We start from the raw sequence: 15,985 nt of genomic DNA on the forward strand, positions 1-15,985 counted from the left end.
GTTTAATATGTTGGGTGATAATTGATAAACATTAAAAAGTATTTTATTTTTATATCTACATAGGTGAATGGTGGAGGCTACACGGTAGGAGTGCTCCTAATTTGCAAAAAATGGCAGTCCGTCTTCTTCATCAAACCTCTTCTTCATCTGGATGTGAGAGGAATTGGAGCCTTTTTGAACAAATCCAAAGAGGAGGAACCGGTTAGAGCATCAAAGGCTAAGTGACATTATTTATGTCACCTATAACCTATGCCTTCAATCTAGGTTGCATCGAAAGAAGAGAAATTATGATCCAATTGACATTCAAAGCATTGACACAGTAGATTTTTGGGTAATGGCAGATGAGGATGATCCTGAATTTACTAATGGAGATGTTGATGGCATTGAAAGTTTAATATACACTGATAATGCTATGCCTTCGTATCCTAATGGTGAGTGACATAGCAAACTTTGTTTCCTTCCATAAAGATACATGTCATTAACATTGATTTCTTATTGAGTTTTCTTTCTATTTTATTAGATGGTGGAGACATGGAAGTTGAAGTGGATATGCCTGATGTTGTAATTGAATCCTCAAATACTTCTTTTGATGGTATTTCTGAAGATGCTGGCTTTGGATTACCTGTTTATGATGGAGATATCGAAACACTTAATGATGATTATGACTTCTAATGAGTAGTGTCTTTGTTTAGTTGAAGTATTGCCTGTTGAATATTGTTTCTTTTGGTTACAAAACATTGTGTTTGTCGTTTGTCATTTATGTGCGTTTTGAATATTGTCATTTGAAGTTGTTTATGACCTTTTAATGATAAATTATGTATTGTTCATTTTGTGAAATTGTTAAATTTTGAATCTTATTAGTTTAAAAATTATTGAATTTAACTTTTTAAAATTATGTATTGAATTTTTTATAATTTCACTCTATATTTAATTAAATCGGTTTAACCACGGTTGAACCATTGAACCATTGAACCAGTCACTTGACCGGTTCGATGATCGGTCCAGTTCTCGCAACCTTGCTCAAGATCAATATGTCCAGATTTTGAAGAAGTTAGAGACTTAAATATTTTTTTATATCATTAGAAATTTAAAAGTCCGCAAACCAAAAAATCAATGATCGATTTATCCTTTTCTCTTATATTTAAATATTTTCTACTTTAAATTGATAGTATTATCTGTTTTATCTTTTTGAATTAGTTTTTATTTTTTAAATAAAAGAAAAAACTTAACGGAAACAATGTATCCATAACTAACCTTTAAAAATCAGATAGAAAACATGGTTGACTATTAATATATCTATTTTTTGTGTAATCAAAATTTAAATCTAAATCTTTCTTGTCTTCATTTAAATTTTAGGAACTGGCAGAATCTATCTTTTGTTAAGTGTAATGTTACACATTTAAATTTTTTTATAAAACAAGTTCAATCAACTTAAACAATAAAACTTGAAATAATGCTAGTCATAATTAACTGATTTTTGTTATGTTAGACTAATTTAATTAGACTTGATTAATAAAAACCATAGTTATCTTCATGATCTTCAAGTAGTCTTGTGTGCTATTTGCATGGATTCAAAATCATTCCAAGAGATTTTCATCAACCACAACTGTAACCACTCATTCTGTGATGAATGCATTGCAAAATATGTAGCTGCAAAGATTCAAGAGAATATATCAAATGTGAAGTGTCCTGAACCAAATGCAGAGGAATATTGGAGCCTCAGAATTGCATGTCAATAATTCCAAAGGAGGTGTTTGAAAGATGGGAGAATGCACTTTGTGAGAATCTTGTTCTTGCAACATCAAAGAAATTCTATTGCTCTTTCATATTTTGATTTAATTTTTTTAATTTCTTGTTTTGTAGGTGTGGCCATCGCTTCTGCTATGCTTGTGGAAAGCCATGGAATCAGTAATTTAGTACCATGGTTGTACATAAATAGATATCACTAGGAATTTTAATATTTTTCAATAACTTAAATTGCAAGTGGCATATTTACTATTTTCATTAGTTAAAATTTGTTGTATAGTTATAATGCATGCTAATTTTATTGTTAATTATGTTCGTTTTAAGTACTTATGTTATCTGCTAATAAATTTGAGTTCAAATGACATAATTATTTCATATTCATTAAGAAGTTGTGGGTTCGAATCTTCCTATCTTTAGTTAAAAAAAAAAAAAGTACTTATGTTAACAAGGCACAGAGCAGCAGCATGTTAAGCCCAACATCTCCTCCGTCAAGAAGGAGATTCCTCACCATGATGATATGCCTTCTGTCAACAAAGTTTATGTAATTAATTAATTAACATAGTTTTTTCCCATTTAATTAAGATAATTAATTATGTGGTAATAATAATTATGTGTTAATTATATGATCTCATACGGTTAGATGATGAGGTTGTTGAAGGAAAAGTAATAGGGGGGAGGGGAAGCCAGACAGTTGCTTGATTCAGGTATCAAATTCTTCTTCTGATGAAAGAACACGATCTCACGCCCAAGTTGGAATCAGGAATAATAGCAATGGAAAGAACGAGAGGGAAGACAGTCCAGATTCACAATCACAAGCTTGGGGTCCCGTTCCCAACAAGCTCCAGAAACCCAACCCCACCATGGACCAATCCTCTTCTGAAGCCACCATGAGAAAAGCCCGTGTTTCAGTCTGTGCTCCCTCAGAAGCTCCCATGGTATCTCCCTCTTCTTTATATGGATCGACTAATTAACTAACTTATCTGACTAAACCATAAATCACTGTACTCCTATCACAAGGTGCATTAAATTTGCATTACCCACCATAGCCACCCCACCATGCTGCAATTATTTCCAAGCTCACAATATATTTGATTTAGAATTTGGATATATACATCTGATTTGTAATAGGTAAAAACTTAGGTGCAGTCGATTTTGCGTGAAGTTGATAGTTGAGAGCCATTAGATGAAAATATAGTCAAATTAATCAAATCATCTAACAGTTCTCAACTATCAACTTTACGTAAAATCGACTGCACTGAATTTCTACCTTTGTAATATTGTAAATATATTAGTCACACCGAGAAATTACATGAGTGACGATGCACATAAATTTTTATTTATGGTGAGTTAATTTAAGTGGTTCAACTCTTGTTCTTAAAATGGGTAGGTCTAATTTAAATTTTGGATAGCAATGATTAGAAACATACACACAACAAATTGTCTTTGTCCACCATTTTCTGTCAATTTTTTTTTTCTCTCTTTTTTTGGGGAGGGGGATTCCAAAACAGTAAATTCCTTTTCTTCCTCAAGTTTATTATAACATGAGGTATAAATAAAACTTCTATTTTATACCAACACAAATTTACCACTTTATATTTGAAAATATACTCATAATATAGAAGTAAAACAAATTCACTAATTTTATTTAAGAAACACTATTATTTATTAATTCTATATTTTTATTAACCTTTTATATAAGTATGCTTTGGTCATAAAAGAAAACATAACTGTGCTTTAAACTTTCATTTTAATTTATTAGACTTTGTATATACTAATGTATCCATAATCATCCTTTAAAAATCAATTAAAAAATATGGTTGAGTATTAAGATATCTAATTTTTTTTTTGTTATCTAAATCTCAATCTTTTTATCTTTATTTAAATTTCAGAACCGTAGAATCTCTTATATCTTAAGATAGTAAACATGATTATAGATGTGTGTATATATATAACGTAACAATCACTTTTTATTCCTCACAATATTTCTTATCTGCGACAAAAGAGTGAGGTGACTACTCCACAAATCTGAGTTGATTTTTTTTAATCACTTTTTTAATGTGAACTTTTTTCATTGGGATAACAACATAGTCGTCGGTTATGCTAAGTGTACGGTAGGTCGGGTACCGGACGACTCGGGTAGATACTTCGATTGATAAGAGGGGGTCTCGCCTGGTTCCGGGTTACTAGGTTGGAGTAACCGACGTTCCGAACTCTTCGTGTTGAAAAAGGGGGGGCGTCACTTGCAAAGACACTCCAACGCTCTAGTCAGTCAAGTGTGCAGGTGAATGATGTGAGAATGGTATGTGACGTACCTTGGGGGAGGGGTAGGACCCTCCCCATATATACCATGTCAGAGGTGGGTCCCACAAGAGCAGGCCCAACTTCCTCGAAGCTTCCTTTGCACAGCTGTAGCAGAGCTGTCAGGGACGCGTGTCCGAGTCGGTGACTGAGCGCCTCACTCCCGACCGTTCGGGTCGGGTAGTCCTCGGGTCGGGCCGGACCGCAAATGGTTTGGACCAGGCCGTAACAGTGCCCCCAACGCGCCAGCAATGATCGTGAGGACTATTGGTGGCGTGTTATGCCCTCTTCAAGTGTTGTTGCTAGATCGGCCGCTCGTGGAGAGGACGTGTCTCTTACGCGTGTGTCTGTTCGCTACTGGGGATAACCGCTCGTCGCCTCGTTCTTCGCGCCGGACATTTAATGCTCATAATGGGTTGTTTCAAACCCTGCGAGTAAAGACTCTTTTACCCCTTCCTTTCGCGCTTCTAAGCAGTTTCTTAATCCCCTGATCAGTTTCACACCCCACCCTATTTTCATTCCATTTCCTTGCTCATTTTTATTTCATCCCCTTGCTTTCTCCTTCTCTCTCGTTGAATTTCTCACTGTAATACCGCATTTCTGAGCATTCATCCCTTCCTGCTTTCTTCTCAGCCATCACAATCAATCAGGTAAACATTCTTCTCCTTTTTCTCTTCTCTCTGCTTTATGTTCGTTTTATCTTTATTGTCAGTTCTTTTGTATGCATGTTGCTTGTTTGATTTGCATGCTAGATGACCTTAGTGTTAAGTAGGTGCGTTAGGGGGGGTTACCATTCCAAGGCTTTAACTTTTTAGTCTTTTGCTTGGATTCTGCCTTAGCCATGCCCGATCTTAGTTATTGTATAGGCTAAATGTAGTTTCTGGGCTTTTTCCGAACTCCCGACCTCATAGACTAACCGAGTGGTACCCCCACTGTAGGTATGTCTCGCGTCGTCTCACGGGCTTCCACCTCCGATACGGGCTACGACACATATGCTTGGGTGACTTCTGACGTAAAGGACTCCCCGAACCAGATGGGCGAGGAGGAGCTTACCGAGTTCCGCCAAGCCGAGTACTTGTGCGGCGGGACTGACAAGGAGGCCAACTACGACGTGTTTGTTCCTGCCCCCAACGAACGACTATATGAGCTTAATTTCCATTCTCCCTGGGTTGCCGATTGGATTTGGTTCTATAAATATATGTTCACCCAAGTGGAGGTTCGTATTCCGTTTTCTGCTTTTCAAATGGCGCTCCTTAACCAGATCTCCGTGGCGCCGTCGCAGCTGCATCCGAACAGTTGGGCTTCCATCCGCTGTTTCGAGATGGTGTGTGAATATTTAGAGTTGCCGGTGTCCGTCGACGTTTTCCTTTTTTTTTTCAACCTTACGAATCCTTCCAAGGAGGGGAAAGCGAGGAAAGGGTTCATGTCTTTCCGATCTGCCCAGGGTCGGAGGATCTTCGGCTTGTTCGAGGACTCTTATCATGGGTTTAAGGACAAGTATTTCAAGGTGCGTCCAGTCAAAGTTCGCCATCCCTTCTGGTTGTCGTTGGAGGGGGAATGCCTCATCCCGACGTATTGGAGTTTCGGGGCGGGGTCCAACACCTTTATCAAGGTGACTTACAAGGGGATGTCCGCTGTGCACAGAAAGATTACCGACTTGTTGGCCGTTTTTGGGAGGAATCATGTGAATCCCCACCTCCTAATGGGTGACCAGGAGGTCGCCAGAAATTATATTTGTGAGTAGTTTTGACTTGCATTTCTTGCATCATTGTTGCTTCGATTGGTTATGTCGATTTCACGACTAACTTGTTTACTTATTTGTTGCAGTGGAGATGTCTGCTTCAGTGACAGGGCTTGAGGGTTTGTTCAAGACTTTCTTAGCGGACAGCGATGAGGAGAAGGCTGACGAGAAGGCTGACGAGAAGTCAGAGAACCCTCCTGAGGACAAGAAGGATCAGGCAGTGCCTTCACCTCGTGACACCGAGATGTCGGACAGAAATTCTGACGGGACGCACGTTTCTCCTGTTCGCGAGGAGACGGCCGGCATCGGCCATTCGTCTTCCACTCAACAAGAGGATGATGACTTGAAGATTATCCCCACCACCAAAAGGCAGAGGGCATCCTCCAGCCCTAAAGGAGCACTCACCGTGATGGAGAGGAACTTCAACGCTGGGGCCTTCATAGACTCCCAGTTGCTCCCTGGCATGGAGGATCACTTCCTTGGCACCGAGCTTGCGAGGCAGGTGAGGTGGATGTACCGTACCCTTCTCCATGGTGCTGTGATAGCTCAGAAGGCCGAGTTCAAGTTGTCGGGGATGCAGTCGCTGCGCAGGAAACTCGAATCTGCTGCCAAGGCCAATAATGAATTCAAGACTCAAGTTGAAACGCTTCGGGAGTAGTTGTCCAAGACGGGGGAGAAGCTTAAGGCTGCCGAGGAGAAAACTACGTCTATTGAGGAGAAATTGAAGAGACCTCTGATGCCACCGTGTCCCGTCTAACCGAGCGAAAGATGAATTTGGAGAGCCAGCTCAATGCCGCGCAAGGTCAGTGGTGCGGAATTTCTAACCACAAAATAACCGGCAAGTGTACTGGGTCGTACCAAGTAATACCTTACGTGAGTAAGGGTCGATCCCACGAGGATTGATGGATTAAGCAACAATAGTGTTTGATAGGATTAGTTAGACAAACTGAAAAGAGTGTTTGAATATTCAAAGAGCATTAAATAGAAGACAGGGAAATGATTAATTTGGGAATAAAATATGGAGAAACAGTTAAGGCTTCAGAGTTATCTATTTTCTGGATTGACTTTTCTTATTAACTATTTTAATAATGTAGAATTTAATTTCATAGCAAACTATTTGTGACTAGACCCTAACTCCTTAGACCTTCCTAGTCTCCTCTAAAATTCATCAATTGCCAATTCCTTGGTCAATTAATTCCTATTAGAGGGTGATGATCAAATTTCCAGTTTATATGCCACAAGAATTCTAATTATCCAAAAATAAAGAGATTATATGTCACGTATCCCGTTAAATACAAAAAATTAGAAATTCAAGATAATATGTTTTCAAGCTATTGTTCAAGTAAAGAGCTTTTCCAAGTTATACAAGAGCTCAATTAGAACATGGGTCATACTTCCGTTCCACCCAAATTCATAAAATAGAGAACGAAAACAATTATTGAAATATAAATCAAAACATGAATTAAAATAGAAAAATAATATTACCAATCCATACAATAGACAGAGCTCCTAACCTTAACAGTGGAGGATTAGTTGCTCATGGTTCAGAGTAGAAAAATAAGGATTCTAATTGGGAATGGAATGGGATCCTCCCCAGGACCTCTCAAAGGAAGGAAAGCTTCTTCCTTTTATAACTAATCTTAATAAATTTAAAATCTAATATCTAAAACTAAAAATTAAAATAATATATTTTCCTAATTTAAGATTTGAATTTAAATTTGAATTAATTAACAGATCTTCAGTTGATGGGTGGGGACCACTTGTTCTGTCCATTCTGTAGCTTCTAATCTGTGTTTTCTGGGCTGAAAATTGAGTTAAAACAGCCCAGAAATCGCCCCCAACGTTTTTCTGCATTTTCTGCACGTGGCGCATGTGACGCATCCGCGTCGTCCACGCGTTCACGTCATTTGTGCAGATTCCAGTCCATGCATTCGCGTCAGGCATGCGATCGTGTTATTGCGATTTCCTCCATTCTGCGCGGTCGCATGAGCCATGCGTCCGCGTCAGTATTCGCTGGTCATCTCCTTGGCTTCTTCTCTTTCTCTGCAGAAACTTCATCAAATCCATCCGAATGCTACCTAAAATAAATAAAATTGCACAAAACTCAAAATAGCATCCATAGTGGCTAAAATATAATTAATTCTTAATTAATTCTTAATTAAATTCAACAATTTAGGTGCAAATTCACTAGGAAAATATAGGAAAGATGCTCACGTATCAGTTGGGTGGTCACTTTGGAGAAGAAACGCGATGCGGCCGTCTCGTCGGCTAAGGCTGCTCAAGCTGAGGCCGAGGAGCTTAAGAAGAAGCATAAAGAGACCGTGAAACAGGAAAAAAGCGCGATCTTCATGACTGAAGAGGCTCTCAAAGCCCAGGTGAAGATCGTGGCTCCTGATTTCGACACGTCGGCAATTGGGGTCTTTTAAACAATCAAGGATGGCAAGATTGTCGACATGCCCAAAATGTGATCTCTTTGTACTTTTTGTATGGATCTGTGATTATGTTGTAGACCTTTGTGGAACTTACTTTTGTTATACTTTAATAGTCACTTGGTCGGCTTGTGGTTATCATCTTTCTCTGCTTATCTGGTAGCATTTTCGTTTTGTTTTGCTACCGTTTTGTCGGTGTAGGCTTGTCGCTCGTGTTCGTTTACCGTTATGTTGGTAACTCAGCGAAGCCAAGTCGTGGCTTTGCTATTGCTGTAGCCGTTTGTTATGGCTTTAATTTAGTTGGCTCCCAGGGTGATCAGTCCCGAGGCACCGTATCGTTGTCCCGTTTACCATGTGTTATAAGGAACATGTTGTCGTGGGACGCATAAATGGCCGAAAGTAAATGAGAGGGTAATTTCAACAAGTAAAACATTAATCGATAACTAAACAAGTCTATTGTCATAATGAGTACTTAACAAAAGTAAATCACTGAGCTCATCAGATTGCCTGATCGGCGTGGTTAAGCTAGGAATAGAATCTTCTCAAGTTACCTGCATTTCATGTTCTCGGGACTTCTTTCCATCGAGCTTCTCCAATTTGTAGGCGCCCTTGCCAATCACCTCTTTGACTCTGTAGGGGCCTTCCCAGTTTGCCGCCAGCTTACCTTCTCCCTGAGTCGGTAACCCGATATCGTTGCGCCACAAGACAAGGTCGTTTTGCTGAAATTCCCTTTTGAGCACTTTGGTATTGTAGCGCAGGGCCATTCTTTGCTTTAGTGATATTTCTGACAAATGGGCTATCTCCCTAGCCTCATCTACTAGGTCCTTTTCCACCGCTTCCTCTACTCCCCTCAGGAGTAACCGTGGGCTCGGCTCGCCAATCTCTATAGGTATTATTGCGTCCACCCCGTACGTCAGGCGGAAAGGGGTTTCTTTTGTGGACGACTGCTTGGTTGTTCGATAAGACCAGAGAACCGATGCGAGTTCGTCGGCCCATGCACCTTTTTTGTTATCCAGCCGCTTATTGAGGCCCAGTAAGACGACCTTGTTTGCAGCCTCGACTTGACCGTTCGTCTGAGGATGCTCTACAGAGGAAAACTTCTGCTTTATGCCCAGGCCGGTGAGGAATTCCGCGAACTTTTTGTCAGCAAAATGTGTCCCGTTATCAGAGATAACGACTTCCGAGATGCCGAATCGAGTTATCACCTGCCTCCACATAAACTTTCGACAATTGGCTGAGGATATGCTGGCCAGTGGTTCAGCCTCTATCCACTTGGTGTAGTAGTCGATAGCAACTATGAGGTATTTGACTTGCCCCGGGCCAACCGAGAAAGGTCCTAGTAGGTCGACTCCCCACTGTGCGAAAGGTCCGGAGGACATCAATAGGCTTAGCTCGGTTGCCGGCGCTTTGTGGAAGTTGGCGTTCTCTTGGCACTTGACGCATTTCCTTACGAAGTCTTTGGAGTCCACCATCATCGATGGCCAATAATATCCAGCTCGGATGAGCTTTTTTGCTAGGGCTTTGCCCCCGATGTGGTGACCACAGCACCCCTCGTGGACCTCTTTGAGTACGTAGTCCGTTTGATCGGGATGCAGACACTTCAGTAAGGGCTGACTGAGCCCTTTTTTAAATAGTTGACCTTGTATGATTGCATATTTGGCTGCCTCCCTTCTCAACGCTTTGGCTACCTTCTCGTCAGCGGGGAGTTTGTCGTTTTCTAGGAAATCAGTGATGGGGTCCATCCAGGAGGGGCCTATCTTTGTCAAGTGGAGGGCAACCGTTGGTTCTTTTATCATGCCTTAAATGAGGGACCGGTTGCCGACTCCCGGTTTCGTGCTCGCTAGCTTGGATAGGAGGTCTACCCGTGTGTTCCTTTCCATTGGAACGTGTTGGACCGCGACCTCCTCGAATTGTTTGCTCAGCTCTCTGACCTACTCCAAGTACTTCTGCAACAGCGAGTCTCTGGCTTGGTAGCTTCCATTTACTTGCGAGGTGACGACCTGTGAGTCAATGCACCCTTCCAGCCTCGTAGCCCTGACTTCCCGAGCTAAGATCAAGCCGCCCAGGAGGGCTTCGTGCTCCGCTTGGTTGTTCGATACGGAAAACTCGAACTTGATTGATTGTTCGTATATGACCCCAGCAGGGCTTTCCAGGATGATCCCGGCACCTCCGGACGTTTGGTTGGAGGCCCCGTCCACATGGAGCCTCCACCGTATGCCCGCCTCCTCGGTTGGGTCCCCCGTTACTTCTACCAAGAAATCTGCCATTGCTTGTGCCTTAATCGCATGTCGGGGCTCATATCGCAAATCGTACTGAGATAACTCGATGGCCCAAGTCATCATTCTTCCCGCTAAGTCAGGTTTTTGGAGCACTTGGCGAATTTCTTGGTCCGTTCTCACGACCACTTGGTGACCTTGGAAGTATTGCCGTAGTCTTCGGTAAGAGGTTAGCAGTGTCAGAGCCAGCTTCTCCAATTTGCTGTATCTTAGTTCTGCTCCTTGCAATGCTCTACTCACGAAGTAAATTGGTTGTTGAACCTTCCCTTCTTCCCGTACCAGGACTGCCGCCATCGCTTCCTCCGTTATGGCCAAGGCGGTGAGTCTACCTGACAACCTCTGAACGTCCTTGACACAGCCCGGACTTTTCATTTGGAGTATTGCTTGGCACTTTTCCGGGTTGGCTTCGACCCCCCTTTGGGTTATCATGAACCCTAGAAACTTTCCTGCTTCCATGGCAAAGGCACATTTGAGTGGGTTGAGCCTCATGCCGTGTTGTCGGAGGGAGGCGAACACATTCCCCAGGTCGCTTATGAGGTCCTCAGGTCAGGTGGTCTTTGCGAGGATATCATCTAAATACACCTCCACCCTTTTGCCTATGAGGTCATTAAATATCTTGCTCATTAGCCTTTGGTACGTTGCCCCAGCGTTCTTCAGGCCGAATGTCATTACCTTGTAGCAATATATCCCTCCCGGTGTTATGAACGTTGTTTTCTCTTCATTGGGCCGGTGCATCGGTATCTGATTATAGCTAGAGTAAGCATCCATAAAGCTTAGGTACCGATATTCTACCGCTGCGTCAACGAGTGCATCAATGTTGGGTAGGGGGTAGCAATCCTTGGGGCATGCTTTGTTGAGGTCAGAGTAATCCACACACATCCTCCATTTACCATTGTGCTTTTTCACTAGAACTACATTCGACAGTCATGTCGAGTAGTCGAGTTCTCGAATAAATCCTGCTTCGAGGAGGCTAGCCGTCTGCCTGGCCACCTCCTCTGCTCGCTCTTGCGACATTTTCCTTCTCCTTTGAGCTACCGGTCTAGCCTCGGCCATCACGGCCAAGTGATGTGACATGAGTTGGGGGTCTATCCCCGGCACGTCGGCTGGCGTCCATGCAGATAGGTCGTCGTTAGCCCTTATCATTTCCATTAGAGGTCCCTTTAGGTCATGTGGGAGGTTTCTGTTTATGTAGGTGAACTTCTCCTCAGTGTCCCCGACTCTGAACCTCTCTAAGTTCCCTTCTGGTTCGGGTCTCGGCTTGTCGCTGACTCTGGCGTCCAAGTCGGCAAGGAACACCCCCGATGCCTCTTTAGATTTCTTCCTTAAGGAGAGGCTGGCATTGTTGCAAGCGACTGCCGTTTCCAAGTCTCTTTTTATGGATCCCACGGATCCGTCGTCAGCTGTGAACTTCATTATCAACATCTTTGTGCTGATCACTGCTCCGAGGTCGTTGATATTCTTCCTCCCTAGGATGACGTTGTAGGCCGTGGAGTCTTGTAGAACCACGAACTCGGCCATTACCGACCTTCGCCCATATCCTGATCCTACAGATATTGGTAGAGGGATTATCCCATCTGCCTTGATGAAGTGGTCGCCCAAACCTACCACACCATGCTGGTGCGTCTTTAAATCGGCATCCTATAGGCCCAAGGCGTCGAACACGTTGCGAAACATGATATTCGAGTCAACCCCGGTGTCCACGAGGATCTGTTTGATGAGGCCGGTTCCCACTCTGTCCGTGATGACCATGGGCGGGTTTTCCGCAGCCTCATCAAACCATTGGTCCTCTGGACCGAATGAGATGGGTGGGAGCCTTTTGGAGCTTTGCACAGAGGATGAGGAAACCGCCAGGACCTTGGCGTCTTTCTTGTGTGCCGACCTCGACCTTGGAGGTGCGTCTCTTGCCGTTACCACGTTCACTATGGTAAGGATGTGTTCGTTGTCCTCTGGCTCGTGACGTCGCTTTGCCACATGGGTCTTGTCCTCTCCTTCACGGTCGCGATCTTGCCTCCTTGGCTCCCTGATGAGATGGGAGAATTCGGCCAGTTTCCTGTCCCGGATCGCTTGTTCCAGTGCATCCTTCAGGTCGAAGCAATCCTTGTCTTGTGTCCATAGCCTTTGTGATAATCACAATAGAGGCTCTTGTTTCCCCCGGTTCGGTCCTTCAGAGGTCGGGGCTTCGACAAAATTCTTTTATCTGCTATCTCTTGATAAACTTCTATGATGGGGACGGTGAGGGGGTGTAATTGGTGAATTTCCCGATCGAGGAAACGGCTTGGGTGTCTTGCTCGGACCGCCGTCTCTGGCGTGTTCCTTCTGTCTTTCTCCACTTCCGTGCTTCCGGGTTTGATTGTAGGAGGGCTGCCGTTTATTGGCGGCCACGACCTGGCTGACTTCTTCATCGTTAATGTATTCCCTGGTTACACTTTGGATCTCATGCATTGTCCACACCGGCTTCGTGGTGAGGTGCTTTCTGAAGTCCTCGTTTAAAAGTCCATTCGTCAGGCATAGGCTAGCAACCAAATCAGTCAACCCGTCGATCTCCAAGCACTCGTCGTTGAACCGGTCTAGATATTTCCTGGTCGGTTCATCGGACCTCTGCGTCACCCCGAGCAGATTGATCGGGTGCTTTGCCTTTGCGATTCTGGTAGTAAATTGGGCTAGGGAGGTGTGGCTAATATCCGAAAACCTGGCCACCGAGCCCTGCGGGAGGCTGTTAAACCACCGTATTGCAGGTCCCGCGAGAGTGACCGGGAAAGTGCGGCACCTTACCTCGTCTCCCACTCCCTCCAGGTTCATCCTGGCCTCGAAGGCCGTAAGGTGCTCCTGCGGGTCTTGGGTTCCGTCGTACCTCATGTCTGTCGGCTTGTCAAAGTATTTTGGCAGCCGGACTTCGAGGATAGAACGATGAAATGGGGTTGCGCCCATTATCACTGGTCCCCGCATTCTCCTTGTTCTTCCCTCGCCGTCTTCCCGTCGACCGTCTTCCCGGTCTCGATCTGTGGTGCGTCTCCTTTCGCGCCTGGTGTAGATGATGGGGTCGCGGCGTCTTCTTGGGCGTCCTTCCTCCCTGGCGCTCTCGGGCTCAGATCGTGGGCTAGCTGTTCGCCGGGAGTGGCTTCTCGGAGGGGAACGGGAGTAGCTTGATTCGGGAGTTTGTTGGCGATGTTTCCGATCTGCCAGGCGGCGCTCTAGGTCCTGTATCCTGTGACGCAGTCCCTACATTATTCTGGCGCTGTTGTCGCCAGTTCTCCCGAAGGGGCGCCTTTCTTGAGATCGTGAGGTTCGTCGTGGAGGGGACCTCGTGCGCTCCCGGGAGGAAGCCACAGAGGCTTCCCCTCTGCGCTCGGTCTCGCGGCCTATTCCTCCTGGGTCCAATACAACGTCCATTCAGGCGTTCCTCACAGACGGCGCCAATGTACGGTAGGTCGAGTACCAGACGACTCGGGTAGATACTTCGATTGATGAGAGGGAGTCTCGCCTGGTTGACTGGTTTCGGGTTACTGGTTGGAGTAACCGACGTTCCGAGCTCTTCGTGTTGAAAAAGGGGGGTGTCACCTGTAAAGACACTCCGACGCTCTAGTTAGTCAAGTGTGCAGGTGAATGATGTGAGAATGGTATGTGACGTACCTTGGAGGAAGGGTAGGACCCTCCCCATATATACCATGTCAGAGGTGGGTCCCACAAGGGCAGGCCCACCTTCTTCGAAGCTTCCTTTGCACAGCTGTAGCAGAGCTGTCAGGGACGCGTGTCCGGGTCGGTGATTGAGCGCCTCACTCCCGACCGTTCGGGTCGGGTGGTCCTCGGGTTGGGCCGGCCTGCAAATGGTCTGGGCCAGGCCGTAACACTAAGTATACGCCAAAATCAGTTACCAAAGTCAGGAACTAAAATCAGACACCAATATAAAATACATGTTAAAATATAAATATACATTGAAAATAAATAAAATAAATCAAATCACACGTATTTATACATAAATACATTAGCGGTTAATTTTAGTGTACAAATCTCTTATTTTATTAATTAGAATTTAATTAATTAGAATAATTATTTATGTTCATAATTTGTTGATTGAGCATTCTTAAAAAAATGTTGAAAATTACTCATTTTATTTTATTATATTTTGTTTTAATTTTTTAAATTTCTTGTTTTGTAGGTGTGGTCATCACTTCTGCTATGCTTGTGGAAAGCCGTGGAATCAGTACCATGGTTGTACATAAATAGATATCACTAGGAGTTTTAATATTTTATCAACAACTTAGATTGCAAGTGGCAGATTTACTATTTTCATTAGTTAAAATTTGTTGTATAGCTGGAATGCATGCTGATTTTGGGTGTGTTTATTTCAAACGTATATTTAGTTTTTTTGAAAGTTTCACTTTGTAGTTTGACTATTTTTTCTTCTAAACATACTCTCCAATTTAAATTTAGCCAAAACTAAAAATTATAACTTTTGTGTTTATATTTTTATGTTAGATTAAAATTTATTTTCTATTTACCAATTTTATTCTTCATTGTTCATATGATCAATTTTATTATTTTTTTATAATATGATCAATTTTATTATTTTTTTTATAATATTTTTTTTCTAATACTCTCTCATGGGCATTATTACTCTTTATAGAATTCTTATTATTTTTTGTTTATATAAATTTTTTACTTGTTATTTTTGTATGGAATAATAATAATAAAATTATAGCGTACTACAAAAAGTACTAAGAGTACTCAGAATAACTATATAAAAACAAAAGGAATGTTAGGGAGCCAGCAATATTGGTGTTTTGTAACCATCAATTGACCATCAATAATATTTTTAATGGTGTGAGATTACATCTAATGGCGGGAGATCACTCACTTTTATTTTTATGGTTAAGTGCTGGCCAGAAAACACAAAAGTTGCTGGCCCCTATATTTTTCCTAAAAACAATATAAAAAATTTTTTAGATTTATTTCCATCACTATCAAGATAATATTTAATTTTTATTATTTTTAGTACTCTCTTTTGTAGTTGTAATTCTCGTGTACTATGTGTACTATATTTACTATATTTAGATCTATTTAAATATCTAAATTAAAATAATAGGATAATATAAAATTATTTAAGTCGATGTCTATTTTAGTAATTTTTTTTATCTAAAAGTGATTTTAAGTAGTGTAATTCAAACAACATTTATTTTACTATAATCCATTTTGATATAAAGATTACTAAGCATAAAATACTTTAACACAAACTTACTTTTCATCGAAATCAAGTTTGCAAAATCAATTTTATACAAACTCCCGTTTGTAAACTGTAATCCAAACACATACTTTGTTGTTAATCATGTTCGTCGTAAGTATTTCTGTTATTTAAGTAAGGCTCTGTAAACAATTTAATTAAACTTTTTTTAAAAAAATAATTTAAATAATAAATATTTATATGAAAAATAATTTATAAATAAATTATTTTATATTTAATTTTTTAGTTTTAAGAGTCTTTATTTAAAAAAAAAAAG

General features: G+C 42.0%; 1 protein-coding gene across 1 annotated transcript in view; it reads left to right on the forward strand.

Annotated features, from left to right (window-relative positions):
• Positions 1-15,985, forward strand: part of LOC107626734 — a 90,857-nt gene that overhangs the window by 60,441 nt on the left and 14,431 nt on the right. The window lies entirely within an intron of this gene.

The sequence above is a fragment of the Arachis ipaensis genome, chromosome B02, assembly GCF_000816755.2.
Source record: "Arachis ipaensis cultivar K30076 chromosome B02, Araip1.1, whole genome shotgun sequence".
Taxonomy (NCBI): domain Eukaryota; kingdom Viridiplantae; phylum Streptophyta; class Magnoliopsida; order Fabales; family Fabaceae; genus Arachis; species Arachis ipaensis.